The following is a 14,631-nucleotide window of genomic DNA, read 5'->3' as shown; positions in this document are numbered from 1 at the left end:
TAACCACTGGCAGAAACTCTACACATGCAAGGAGGCGCTTACAGGTCGGGGGGAGGTGTTTGATGTGTGGAATGTGCATACATCAATACACACACTGCCCACATAGCCTGCTAGCTCCATACTGACTTGCAACAGGCAGCCGCTGCCTGTGCTCTCATCTCCCTGGCGCCTGTAGCTCCGTCTTCCCTGGCTCAGCACAGGCGCCGCTCTCTGCACACTCACTCCTCCCCTGGTGCCGGCTAGATCACACTGCCCCGGCCGCTCACATAAAAAAAAAAAGACATGCGGCCGCGGCACCCCTGGGACATCGCTGCGGCACCCCAGGGAGCCGCGCGGTGCACAGTTTGGGAACCACTGCAAGTTTTCTTTCCCCCCCCCCCCCCCCCTTCAAGTGCCAACACGATGCTTCATTAGTTTATTATAGTACATAGTACATTATACATATGCCCCACACCGTCATGCCCATTATACATATGCCCCACACTGTACCGCTTATTATACATATGCCGCACACAGAGATGCCCATTATACATGGATGATGCGCGCTGACACTGACGTCTGGCGCGCACATCCATTGGAGTAGGGCGGGCGGCTGCGGGAGGACCTGGGTGTGTCGCCGTGATCAGCTGTCGCGCGGCACACCGGTTGAAAAACCCTGAGCTACAGGGACTCAATTTATGGGAGTCCAGAAGGAAGGACAAAAGAGAACCATACAGGTTTTTTGGGGCACTCTTAACAATATTAATTAGTAATTAATGACTGTATAAAACATAACTTTTAATAAGAGAATAATAAAAACTCACACAAAATGAAATGATATCTCAGGAAGGAAAAGACAACACACACAAATATAGATTAATCAATGAATTAAACGCATACAAATATTACGATAATAAATAATTAATCATAAAATCACGCATCAAACAAGTAACAATTAATCAATAATGAATTAAGAGTTATTATGAAAAGTAATTTTTCAACAAGCAAAGATCTCTAAATAAGGGCGAGATGTTTAAATAACCCCACAGAGCTTTACATATCCCTCATTCTCAGTTTAAAATACATAATCTTAGGGGTTTTAAGGAGGCCACTATCTAGTATTTCTTCCACACCCTGATGGTGTGTGGTAATGTCTAACCATTTAATAGGATAATAGTGACGTAACTTCCAATGCTGATTCGACACAAAAGGTGAGGGAAATAATCAAAGCATAAGAAGGCAATTGGGATATGTTGAAGGGAGATTTAGTTGAGATAAGAGTATTAGGGTAATGTATCCTTGGTGCATACAATAGAGTGGACACATATGGTCAACATTTATATGAAAATGCCGATCATTAGTGTAACCAAGGACAACCACAAAGTGATTTTTAATAGATACCAGGTACAGAGTACGATGACTGACGTAAGTCCCGTCACAGTTCTGGACTTGGAAATTATAATTATCACTTAATAGAAAAGATGAAATGAAGACAATTGTTAAACAAAATCAAATAACTTAGCAGATCAAAATTTACTTAATGGAAACAGAAGGTCAACATGCACATGTCGACCATATACATCACCAGGGACAAAGGAATGATAATATAAGAAGAACCGGGTTAGGAGTAATTATAAAGCACAAATTATAATTAGTAACAAGGAATCAGTGAGAGTAATAATAAATAGTGATCAGCAGATGAATAAGTATACAAATATAGAATCGGATAAATTAGCAGATCAAAATTAATATTAAATCAAACTGAACACATAAGGGTAATGTGTCCTTTATGTAGATTTGGAATGTAAAACCAAATAATGGAAAACAAATTTATAAGTAAATATAGAGCACAAGTTATAAGTAGTAACAAAGGGGTCAGTGAAAGCAATACTAATTTATGATCAGCAAATTAATAAATAAATATAGCTAGATCAAGTACCCACATACGCATGTACGTATAAGCTACATCAAATTTGGACCTGAATAGGTAGCAAAATCAGAGGGGGCAGTGTCATACGCTCGGCACCCAGATTGGGCCGAGAAAAATATATTACCCCTGCTTCAGGTCCCGGCACGATCGGCGCCGCCGTCAGCCGCCGCTAACTACAGAGAAACGCTGCTCATGGCTGTAGCGGCAGGAGAATCATGCCCGTGGGCTCAGTGTTTTGTTTCTATGGGCTGCCGAGGGCAGTGAGGGAAACGTAGCCGCTATATAAGACACGGCGTGCACAATTGGATGGCGTGTAACAACCGGTGCCGGCGGTGGTCCCAAATTACCTTCCCGTGGTATGCACCGAAGTGCAATAGCACAGGTTACGTCAGGGAAGGAGTGGCCAAATTAACAGGGACTCGAAAGAACTTCAACTCCCAGAATCCCCCATCCAGGCGCAAGGATTCTGGGAGTTGTAGTGCGAGCCTCCTGTGACGGCAACTGGGTTGCCTCGGCGTCCCGGGCTGCTTGGTAGGGGATGGAGGATGGAGGATGCCAGGGAGAGGAGAGCTGCCTAACGGGGACACAGGTACCGTTCTGCTTTTCTTCATCAGCACTCAGGACACTCATCCCTGTTAATTCAGCCGAGCCCTCGCTTCTCCGTCGGCCATCTTGGTACAGCCAAGTGAAGCCTCTCAGAGTACTCCCCCTGGTGGTGGCTTTTGCGCATGCGCAACAAGTTGGAGCTCCTATCTCTATAATGGGGCATGTTTCACTAAATTATAAAAAAACTGTACCTATCTGAAAATCCTCAACCCCAAAAGGCACTCCACTGGGACAATATCTACCTAATAAAACAAACCCCAAGTCTCAATTGTTCCCCTACCCCGAGTTATGCCTTCCCAAAAAAACCCTCATAGACTAACATGGGTGACAAAGTGTCATTTCTGAAGTGTCCGAAAAAAACTGGCAGTTGGAAGTTTAGATCGCTCCCAATTGGTCATTTTTTATTATTTCGCCCTGAAATTCGGCATGCAGCACCGGTTGACGATTCTACGCGTACATGCCAAATTTCAGCTCAGTACGCTCAGTCACTTTTGAGGTACAGTCCCTCAAACACCATGCCCCCATCCGAAAAGTTCCCTATGGGAAAAATCCGTTCGTTGGATTCAGCCTTAATATAAGGGCACTACCGTGCCCTTATAATATATATATATATGTGTATATGACATTATATGTATGTATATCTATGTATAATAAAGCCATGTTTACTAGGATAGTTGTGGGGAGAGAGGCCCCAACCTGTATCCTGCCTATAAAACCCATTCGGTATCTACAGTATTTTCGCCAGTTTCGGGGACGTGCCCAACAGCAATGATCTGAAGTTTCCCCCAATATTGCCACCTGCCGAAGGGACAGCGGGACAGTCTCCAAATATCCAGACTGTCCCGCTGTAATCGGAACAGTTGGGAGGTGCGCACCTTTAATAGAACTCCTATCAAAGTAAGTAAACACCAGAGAATGTGACGTTTCTATAAGCGTCTGAATTGCATCATTGCTTCTTAACCAGTGCTAATATTTTACGAAATATAATAGATCTGTGCTCAGATTTAACTTCCTTTAACTAGAAGGCAGGAGTTAGTACTAATGAGACTGAATCCAATGAAGTCACTGAATGCCAGTGATACAACTGTTTTTACCTGTGAATTGATAGGCTGCAATTACATGAATGTGGTTTCATCCAACAAATTTGTAGCCTCCTCTGAGGGGAAATTTATAAAACCATCTCAAGGGGACAAGTGGAGGTATTGCTTATAGCATCCATTCAGACCGTCATTAGGTCGACACCATTAGGTCCACATGCATTTAGGTCGACATGAGTTAGGTAGACAGGGCCATTAGGTCGACAGGGTCAAAAGGTTGACATGGGATTTTTTAGTGTTTTTTTTTAGCCGATATGTGCCGACAGGTGGTATTTCATGCCCTACCATCCACCAGGACGTGATGGGAGAATAAAATAGTGTGTCGAGCTTAGCGAGGCACCAAGCCCGAAGCATGGCGAGTGCTGCGAGCCATGCGAGGGGACGTGGTGCACTTTAACCTGTTTCCTTGTCGACGATGTCGACATTCGGGTAAAAACAGTGAAAAACCCCATGTCGACCTTTTGGCTGTCAACCTAACGACCCTGTCGACCTAATGACCCTGTAGACCCAACCCATGTCAACCTACACTCATGTCGACCTAGACACATGTCAACCTAATGGTGTCGACCTAATGACTGTCTAACAACTTCTGGTGACCAACTGATCCACACCTGTAGATATCATCTTAAATGTGCTACATAGATTATAGCTACAATCTGGTTGCTATGGGAAATGCCGCCACTTGATAAATCTGCCCCTTGCACTTTAGACCTATACTGTACCTCCCAACTTTCTTGAAGTGTAGATTTAGACCTATACTGTACCTCCCAACTTTCTTGAAGTGTAGATCAGAAATTGTGGTGTGGCTTCACATAAAGGGGCGTGGTCTATTTGCAACTCCACCAGCCAATGTGGGAGAGTTGGTAAAGTTGTGATTAGTGGGCCCGATTCATCTATCTGTTCGCTGGCTGCGGCACATTCGCTTAGCAGCGTTCAGATCTGAATTATCCCCAATGATCACATGATAACGAAAAGTACTTAAATATGTATTTAAAAAAAAATATCTACAGTATTTTATCATTTCTTAAAATAATTACCGATTCTTGCCTCGTCACGGAATTAAATTCTGATACCCCTTTCAGACAGAAAAAACCCAGGTAGAACTAGGCAGCAAGGGGCTGACCCCCTTTCACACAGGAGCAAAAACCTGGGTATTTCCCGTGTCGACCCCTTTCACACAGAAGCCGGATTTTTCCTGCAAAACTCTGTGTGTCATAAGAAAAGGACAGTTTTAAAGGCACACAGATCATGAAAAGTGGGAGGTGTCTGCTCACTGCATTGCATTAAACATGGCTGACAAGTTGCAGAACCTGGAGGTCAGGAGTTCTCTGTGTGTTTTGCTGCTTACAGCAAATCAGAGCATTATGCAGATGCTTAAGGTGCGTACACACGGGGGCGATTTAGGGCAAAATCGCGGGAAATATGGTCGCTGAGCGACCATATTGCCCGCAATGGGAGTGTGCACCGGCGATATATCGCCGGGTGCGCGCTCCCGTTTTTGCCCCTGTGGTGATCGCTGGTCGCAGGAACATGCTCCTGCGACCAGCTGATTTCCACTGCGGGGCTCCCTCCGGCAGTTTCTTTTACATCAGCGACCATCTCTGGTCGCTGATGTAAAGGAGAAACTGAGCAATATATTGCTCAGCCATATATTGCTCAGCCATATATGGCTGAGCAATATATCTCCCCCGTGTTACACAGCATTACACTATGCTACCTGGCACAGTGTTATGCCAGGAGGAGGAAGGCACAATTTTTGGTGGAGAGGGCTTCCACTCGACGCAGGTATTTGCACTGGAGGAGAGCCCTGATTTTGTCCAGTGTTGCGCTGCACGCCACTGCCACGCCTTCAGGGAAGCTGAAAAGATCAGCCAATCGCGCAGCGCCATGCTGCACAGCCAATCAGCATGTTTTTTTTAATTGTCGGGAGAAAAACACGGGTCGGACCCTTTCACACAGCCGCAAACACGTGTCTGACACGGGAAAAACCCAGGTAAATACCTGGGTCGAAGTCCCGGAACTTTAGACCTGTGTTGACCCTTTCAGACAGAAGAAAAACCCGGGTCGACACGGCAAGAGCAGGGAAATTCCCGGGTCTTTTTTTCTGTCTGAAAGGGGTATTAATGGTATATTTTATCGGTACTCTTTACCTAGAACGGCGCCCGCGATTGGAATCGCGGGCGTCGGGGGTAAAAAATCGCGGTCATCGCGGGCAAATTGTGGGTACATAAAAATCGGGTGCCCGCGATGACCGCGATTTTCCCATAGGGAACAATGTTAAAAATGCTGATTGACCGCGATTTTAATGTAAAATGCCTCAATGCCCGCGATTTGGACATAGGAATCAATGTTAAATGCGCAAATAGGCACAATTAACCCTTAAATGTCCCCCCAAATTTTTAACGCCACCCCACGATCCACGCCAACCCGAAGCGTGGCGAGCGCAGCGAGCCCGCGAGGGGCGGCGGTACGCGTCCTCCGACCTTTTCATGCCCTACTATCCACGTCGGCGTGGAGTTGAGAATAGGCCCGAGGCCCGAAGCGTGGCGAGCGCAGATACCTTCACAGGTAAACGCGTCCCTTGGCGGACTTCACAGGTGTCCGCGTCGCCACGGACACCTGTGAAGCCCGCGAGGGGACGCGTATAACTGTGAAGGTATCCGCGTCCGCTCGCCACGCTTCGGGCCTCGGTGGCTCGCTGCGCTCGCCACACTATTCTATTCTCAACTCCACGCCGACGTGGATAGTAGGGCATGAAAAGGTCGGAGGACGCGTACCGCCGCCCCTCGCGGGCTCGCTGCGCTCGCCACGCTTCGGGTTGGCGTGGATCGTGGGGTGGCGTTAAAAATTTGGGGGGACATTTAAGGGTTAATTGTGCCTATTTGGGCTCTGTAGCCCATTTAACATTGATTCCTATGTCAAAATCGCGGGCATTGAAGCATTGAATGTAAAATCGCGGTCACCACTAAATTTAACATTGAACCCTATGGGAAATCGCGGTGATCGCGGGTGCCGTTAATGTACTACCCGCGATGCCCGCGATCACCGCGATGGGCGCCCTTCTAGGTAAAGAGTACCATTTTATCTTATGCTTATCCTCATGTGATGTTACCACATTATTTATCTGCTAGTCTACACTCAACTTGTTTCCAGATCTTTCACTGATCTGAAGGCTAATGCACCTTCACATGGTCGCTTGATTTCATTCATCATAAAAGATATCTGGTGATTTTTTTTCCTGCCAAGGTTACTTGATTACATTGTGATAAAACTATTCTACTTTTTCCATGTAACTTCGATTTGGAATACTCTGCGAACATGTTGTTAATTAAAGCCGAAGCAATGGTTTAAAGGTAATCTCTGGGCTAAATAAATACATTGTCATAATATTTTTGAATGGTGTGTTGTTAGTGACATTAGTTTTAGCCGGTACAGACCACAAAAAAACGGTACTGTACTGGCTAAAACGGTACAGTTGTAGGGTCTGATATGCTGCCATGCTGCAGTTGCAGTGTTGGGGAAGCTGTAGCTTAATTAACATGCTGCAGCTCTTTGGGGGCGGGGAGAATGTCCGTTTCAAAATGGGGAGGGGCACGTCAGCCCAGTTTACTGGGCGTGTCAAAGTTAGTGTCTGCATCTTTCCCAATGCACAATTACTGGCCCCAGCTACAGTTTTAGCAGCCAATCTGAGTAGACCTATGCTTCTTCAGATGGCTGGTTGCCAGTGGCGTCAAGAAAGAAGGGGGGGCTACTTTTAAGCTGGGCCCAGGCTTGCTGAAGGGTCCTGCTGCCTTCTTCCACCTAACTCACCCATCTGCCCATTCATTCATAGAAAAGACTGACTGCTGCTGCAGCAGCAGCAGCAGAAGCCTCTCTCTCCCCCCAGCAGAGCACAAGCTGCTGGGTGCTGACTGGGGAGAGAGGCAGCTGCAGAGGCAGTCAGTCCTCTCTCCCTGGATGATGTGCGGGAGAAGGAAGAGAGATCGCACCCGCATGCGCACAGCATCTATTCCTGCAGCCAGAGGGGCTGGGGCATAGCCAGCAGCTGATGGAGCTGCTGGGCATGCCCCCACAGTGATGGAAAAGGGGGTGTGGCCTCGCAGGAGAGCCTCTGGTATAGGCCACGCCCCTTCCGTTAGGTCACACATGCGAGTGTCCTGGGTCCTTCGGAGCAAAAGTTGGGAGGTATGCTATATTGCAGTATAATAAAGCAGCCATTATTTATTCTGCACAGAAACAAAATAACTCACCCAAATGTAACTCTCTCTGTACATGTTACATCTGTGCTATGTGTAATGATAGCAGAATGATGCCCAGCAATAGCTTTGCCTCCTCAGATTAATTGAACTCAGTGGATTCTTGGCCCTGACAGCCCAAGTTATTGGGGGAAGAGGAACGTGGGTGACGCCCGCTGAGTGGGAACCCTGCAGGGAATGCACAGTGCACCTGGGTGATGATGTCAGTATATGCTTTTCTTTCCCTTAGTTGGATGACATGAGGAATAGCAAGGAACGGCAGAAAGCTGGCTGTCATTCACAACAAGCCTAGACAGACCAAGCTTTCTGCAGCCAAGGACTTGGAACAAGACATGGGGGCGTCTGCTTCCCTGTGCACCCTGAGGGGCGAGAGTGCAGACATCAAGCACTCCTCCTCTGTACACCATTAGCAATAGCACTGGTAATACAGCTCATTTATTGGTCCAGGCCCAGACCGTACACAACTTTGACAACTTCTACTTTGTCTGGGCCTGTGAAAAATAGAAATGTCTACATACTGTACCTCCCAACATGACCCATTCCAGGAGGGAGAGAGGCTCCGTATCTGGACTTCCCGCATAATTCATGGTTGCTGTCAGCTGAGCTGAACACTTTTCTTATCAATGAAGTAATTCCACACAGGTGACAGGAATCTTACATTCAGAAGGAGGTTCGGCAGCAGAGAATGTTGTACCTCGTGGAATGGGCCATATTGGTAACGTAAACCACTGGGTTTACATTTATCAGGCCCAAACTTAATATATCACTTAAAAGCCTGAGAAAATAATTGACACCAGGGCAGGACTATAGGAGGTGGAGGGGGCGTCAATACTCCCTGGGGCGGACTCTACCCGGGTTGCTGGGACTGAGGGACTTGTATGGCTGTCCGTGATTTAGCTGCTTATATAGCAGAAGTGGTGGGTAAGAGGAGCATTTCTGGACAATTTGGATCCCAGTGCACTAAAAAATGTGTTGCCACCTCATAGACGTTTCAAAAGTGGAAATATTTGCTCCCCCGAAAGGGGGTGTGGCCTTGTTTCAATAGGCGTGGACTTGCAGGAAGAGGCTACCTTACACCAACACAATAGAACATATTGTTACATCATATTATGCTCTGTGAGCTGCTGGCCGCGCAGTCAGCTCCTCTGCCTGCAGGAATAGATGCGCCCAGGGTCGGGTAATACGGGCAGGGGTGGGCTGGGCCGGGGGGCACGGTGCCATGTGCCCCCCGGGCCGCTTAGCCAGTCACTGGCTGCGGGCCGCGCTGGATCACCATCCACCTCCTCCAGGCAGCCCTCCTGCGCTGGTCGCGGCTTCCAGAACACGGCCGCAGCTACAGGAAAATGGCCGCCGGCCCCCTGCATTTACCATTAGTAAAGTTCAGGTGAGCGAACTGAGCCACCAAGCCCGAAGCGTGGCGAGTGAAGCGAGCCCGCCAGGGGACAAATTTACTAAACATCTTTTACCTCAAAAAATGCCTCTAAAGTAGATTTGCCGAAAATCCTTACGTAGCAGTTAAGTAGCGGCTAACATAACTGGCGTAGCGCTGGCCGCAAAGATGAGGAAGTACCGTAATTTCTTCAAACCCAGTGACCTGGCGTGCAGTCATACCATACAGTACAACCTGCAAGCCTGGCGTGTGCGTTCCATGGGTCGACACTAATTAGGTGGACACTCGATAGATCGCCTACTATTGGCCAACAGACCATAGGTCGATACTTTAAAAAGGTTGACATGGCTACGTCGACAGTGACAAAAGTTCAACACAAGCAATAGGTCAACATAGGAAATAGAAAATGTGGACATGAAAAAGGTTGACTAGGGTAGCGAGACATCGTGCCGGAAGCCTGGCGAGCGAAGTGGTACACTGAAATACAGTTCATGTTGACCTAAGTCGACACAGACACTGTGAAAAACTCATGTCGACCTTCATGTCGAACTTTTGTAAGTAGACCTATTGCTTTTGCCGACCTTTTGTCCTTCTCGAGCTAAGCCATGTTGACCTTTATAAGGTGTCGACCTATGGCCTGTTGACCAACAGTGGTCAACCTATTGAGTGGCAACCTTTATTGGGTCGATTCTATGACCCATACCCCATGCCTAACAGCCAAACAGGAGGCAAAGTTTTACAGTACATGCAGTTGTGGCAACCTCCGCTGGAGGAGTACATGCTGCTTTAATACATCATGGGCGGGATAGGGGCGTGACGCGGACAGTCTCAGCGAATCAAAATCTCACAGCCCAGCCTCCCTCTGAGTATTGCATCATTGCTCCATGGGAACATGGCGGAAATAGCGCAAAATATTCTGCTCCACCCCATAATGTGCCCATCAAAAGGGGAGGAAAAAAAGTAGGGGAGTATGGGCAAAGGATGGAGATTGAGTTTATTAGCACCAGAATTATTAGATCGGAGGTATCATGAAACCACAACCCAACTACGTGCGGCCTTTCCAATGACAAGGTCAGTATGGAGGAGTGGGGGATGGAGGATGCATGGAAAGCGTACCCCACTAGGCGCATAAGAAGAAAACCAAGAAGTGATCACTGGCGGAGGTTAGAGAACCCACGGCATTCTAACCCATTACACTTACAGAACTTACATAGGCCACAAAGACATTTAAACCCTTTTCACATCGTGAATGCGGGATCACACCTGGGATTTTTGACACGGGTCTACCCCTAGAGTGACCCGGCATTTGTGATGATTTCCCCCACAGGACGCTGACATCACAAAGGAGGTGTGTCATCTGGGGGTGTGGCAGTAGGCAGCGCTTGGAGCTGACGCAATAGTGTTACCTGTTTACACTGTTCAGCAACCTGGGTCAGACCCGGGTAAAACACTTATTTTAACCTGTGTCGGAATGCCGGGTTGCTGGACCCGAGAGTTTTCAAATGGACCTTTCACATCGGTTACGGGTTATTTGTGCCATGTGAAAGGGGAAATAGAGACAAAAGGAAACGTACTTAAAATGATCTGTTACACTTTTACAAACTGAGCGGTCTATGTACTAAGCCTTGGGGGGTATTCAATCCGGTCGAATTTCCTGGGCAGGTTAAAAATCGTCAATAATTCTCTGATTAGTATTCAATCGCCCGTTTTAAAATTTTTACTATGGCGTTTCACCTTTTTTTCGGGATGGGCAAAAACAGTGGCAAAAACATGCGAAAACATAAACCAATTTGGAAAACCACGTGAATTTTTGGAAATTTCTCCTATCCACACAGTCTTCACCGATGCTGGATTTTCAGCCCATGTGAAAAATAAGCACTGGGATTGAATAGGGCGAGTTGAATTTGCCTCAAAAATGGCAGAAATTTGCTGATTTTTCGCCTGGTGAACAATTCACCCAGGATTAAATACCCTCCTTGGAGAGAGATAAAGGGGAGAGAGGTAAAGTAACAGCCAATCAGCTCTTAAATGCCATGTTACAGGCTGTGAGGGATGCACTACACCACCCCCATCCCTCGCAACCATAGAAGAACAGCACTCCCAGTGTCCCCCCCTAGTAGAACTGCACTTCCAGTACCCCCCCAGCACCACAGCAGCACTTCCAGTGCACCCTCCCCCCACTATAACAGCATCACTACCAGTACTCCCCCTAGTAGAACAGCAGCACTACCAGTACCCCCCTCCAGAAGAACTGCAGCACTTCCCATACACCCACCCCAGTAGAACAGAAGCACTTCCAGTAACCACCACCCCTAGTAGAACAGCAGCACTTCCCATACACCCACCCCAGTAAAACAGAAGCACTTCCAGTAACCACCCCCCCCCCAGTAGAACAGCAGCACTTCCAGTACTCCCCTCCAGTAGAACAGCAGCACATCCAGTCCCCCCCCCCTCCAGCAGAACAGCAGCACTTCCCATACACCCACCCCAGTAGAACAGAAGCACTTCCAGTAACCACCACCCCTAGTAGAACAGCAGCACTTCCCATACACCCACCCCAGTAAAACAGAAGCACTTCCAGTAACCACCCCCCCCCCCCCCCAGTAGAACAGCAGCACTTCCAGTACTCCCCTCCAGTAGAACAGCAGCACATCCAGTCCCCCCCCCCCTCCAGTAGAACAGCTGCACTTCCAGTATCCCCCCCAGCAGAACAGTAGTACTTCCAGTACCCCCCCCCCCCCAGTAGAACAGTAGTACTTCCAGTACCCCCCAGTAGAACAGCAGCACCTCCAGTACCCCCCATCCAGCAGAACAGCAGCACTTCCAGTACACCCCACCCCCCAATAGAACAGCAGCACTTCCAGTAAACCCTCCCCAAGTAGAAAAGCAGCACTTCCAGTCCCCCCTCCAGAAGAAAAGCAGTACTTCAGTAACCAAACCCCCCAGGCCTGTTATTACATCTTATTTGTAGCACGATTATACAAGTGTACACAAAAGACCCCCACCCCCTTCCGCATAGTAACCTGCTAGGAGTTAAATGTCCTCCCCCCTGCTTACCTCCCCATGAGCCTGATATTCTAAAAGACTCTTTCATCCAAGGTACTGGGTGGGACCCACATCACTGCAGCAGCGGCAGGAGCAGACACTCTGACCCTACTTCCGCAGGAGCAGCGAGATGACCGGGAGCGGAGCTCAGTGTATGCCCGGATTACACAGTCGTTCCGGATGTAGTTCCAGCAGCTGCCAAAAGGTGGCGATGGTGCAGCACAGAGCGGATGACGTCACTGCAGTAGAGCTACAAGTTACACAGAGAGGCTCTTCTGCTTGGTTGGCACAGTGGCGCGTGTCTATTAGTCCAAGCTACGGGGAGCCACAGGTTGCAGGTTCGAGTCCCGAGACCCAGCATGTGGCAAGGGAGGGGCACATCGAAACAACCTGATTTTTATTTTTATATATTGATAATATTATCTATATATTTATTTTCAGCAGGAAATATTCTGTATAGATAATATTATCTATATACCCGAGGAGAATAAGTGGGGGAAGGACAGAGGCTGGTGGTGGCATTTGTGTAATACAATTGTTTAACATATAAATAGTATTAATTATCATAAAACTGATTGTCACATAACTTATACACCAGATAAATAGTGTAATACAGATGGAGCGCCTCTCATTTTTGCTGCCGCTGCGCCAGCGCCAAAATCTGGCGAGAGGCACCCCATCTGACTGAGACGCACGCGTCTCGCACGCGCGTCTCAGTTTCCCGTCGGCGGGGGGACGGGAACCCTGTCCGTCTCCACTTCAGAGAGACAGACAGAGTTGGGGGGGGGGGGGTGGCGGGGACCCGGGGCGTCCGTCGGCGAGGCGGCGGGGACACGGCAGCTGGCGGGGGATGGCGGATGGCGAATCTTCCGACGTCACCTACAAGAGCAAGGCCCACTCTATCTGTATAAAGAAGTGCGTAAAGAGAAAAGTGACCTGAAAATTGTCATTGTGTTATTATTATATTTTATTTGGTGTTATCCGGATTCCGTATACAGCCGCCATCTTTTACCTCCCTCAGTATACAGTATACGACTTCCTGTGTGTCTGCGCCGTCTGTCTGTGTTACTGTGGTCTCCGTATACAGTCGCGATCTTGTACCTCACTCAGTATACAGTATCCGGTTTCCTGTGTGTCTGTGCCGTGTCTCTGCGTTATTGTGTTATCCGTATACAGTCGCCAATTGTCAGATTAAGGTCTAAATGGGCCTGGAGCTGAAAATGATCAAGGACCTATTATGCACAATAATAGGGGTGGTGGCCAGCACCTAATAATGTGGGTAGTGTGACCAATGTTCTGTTTGGGTGGTCTGCTCATGGGTGTGTTTCTATTTCTGTAAATACTTTCAACTTATTATATATGCCTGAAAAAGGCAGGGTGCTGGCATAGGAAAAATGCAGGGAGATATATTGGCGGGTGCCCCCCAAAGGTGCTAAGATACTTGCGGGGTGAGGCGGCACTCCAGTGATAAAAAAAAAATACTGAAAGATGAAACTTGGTAGACAACATTTCAGCACCTTTTATGTGGTCACCTAAGTTTACCACACCATATACCCCTTATACAAATCATGCAACACAATAGTTACCCCCTTATACTGTATTTGCCTCTTACACATTATGCCACATGGAATGAGCCAAAATTCACACCGACTGAGCCAAAATTCACACTATGGAACACGGATTGAGTCAAAATTCACACTATGCCACACAGATTAAGGCAGAATTCACATTTTGCCACATGGATTGAGCCAAAATACACACTATACCAAAAAGATTGAGCAATAAAGCACAATATGCTTCTTAAACAGGGGCATTGCGCATTAAAAATGTACACCATAATGCCTATTACATGTTTCGCCACACTACGTATTATGCCTAACACCATAATGCCTATTAAAATTATGCTACATAAGTGCTGTTTACCTACATGCTCATTGCCAGGGGTTCCATGCGTGTTGCCCTGTGGGATTACATGCTCATTGCCAAGGGGGGAATACATGCTCGCGGTAACTGGGGGACAGCCGCCGCTGGCAGAAAGGACAGCCATTGACAGCCGGGGGCTGCCCGGCTGTATTCAGAGCACTGCAGGTCCCGGCTATTTGAAATAATACCCCTTTCACACCAGAAAATGCAGGGATTTACCTGGGAATATGGTCCCAGGATCATGCAGGGACATTCCCGGGCTGGCCCCTTTTACATCAGCCTAGTACCTGCATTTTCTGGTGTGAGGGGGAGAGAACACCCCCCCCCCCCTTAAACAACCAGCTATATCTTCAGAACCAACTGACCCATTTACATGTAGGCTTTGAATGATTTTGGTCCTGTGAA

The 14,631-nt window shown here is 47.8% G+C and overlaps 1 long non-coding RNA gene across 1 annotated transcript in view; it reads right to left on the bottom strand.

Moving 5' to 3' along the window:
- Positions 1 to 12,489, bottom strand: part of LOC146056581 (uncharacterized) — a 30,719-nt gene extending 18,230 nt beyond the window's left edge. Inside the window, exon 1 of the long non-coding RNA XR_014469356.1 lies at positions 12,316 to 12,489. This is a non-coding gene — a long non-coding RNA (uncharacterized LOC146056581). The remainder of the gene's footprint in view (positions 1 to 12,315) is intronic.
- Positions 12,490 to 14,631: the final 2,142 nt, after the last annotated feature.

The sequence above is a fragment of the Crinia signifera genome, unplaced genomic scaffold, assembly GCF_055691185.1.
Source record: "Crinia signifera unplaced genomic scaffold, ASM5569118v1 HAP2_SCAFFOLD_83, whole genome shotgun sequence".
Taxonomy (NCBI): domain Eukaryota; kingdom Metazoa; phylum Chordata; class Amphibia; order Anura; family Myobatrachidae; genus Crinia; species Crinia signifera.
This window is presented reverse-complemented; position numbering and strand designations above follow the sequence as displayed.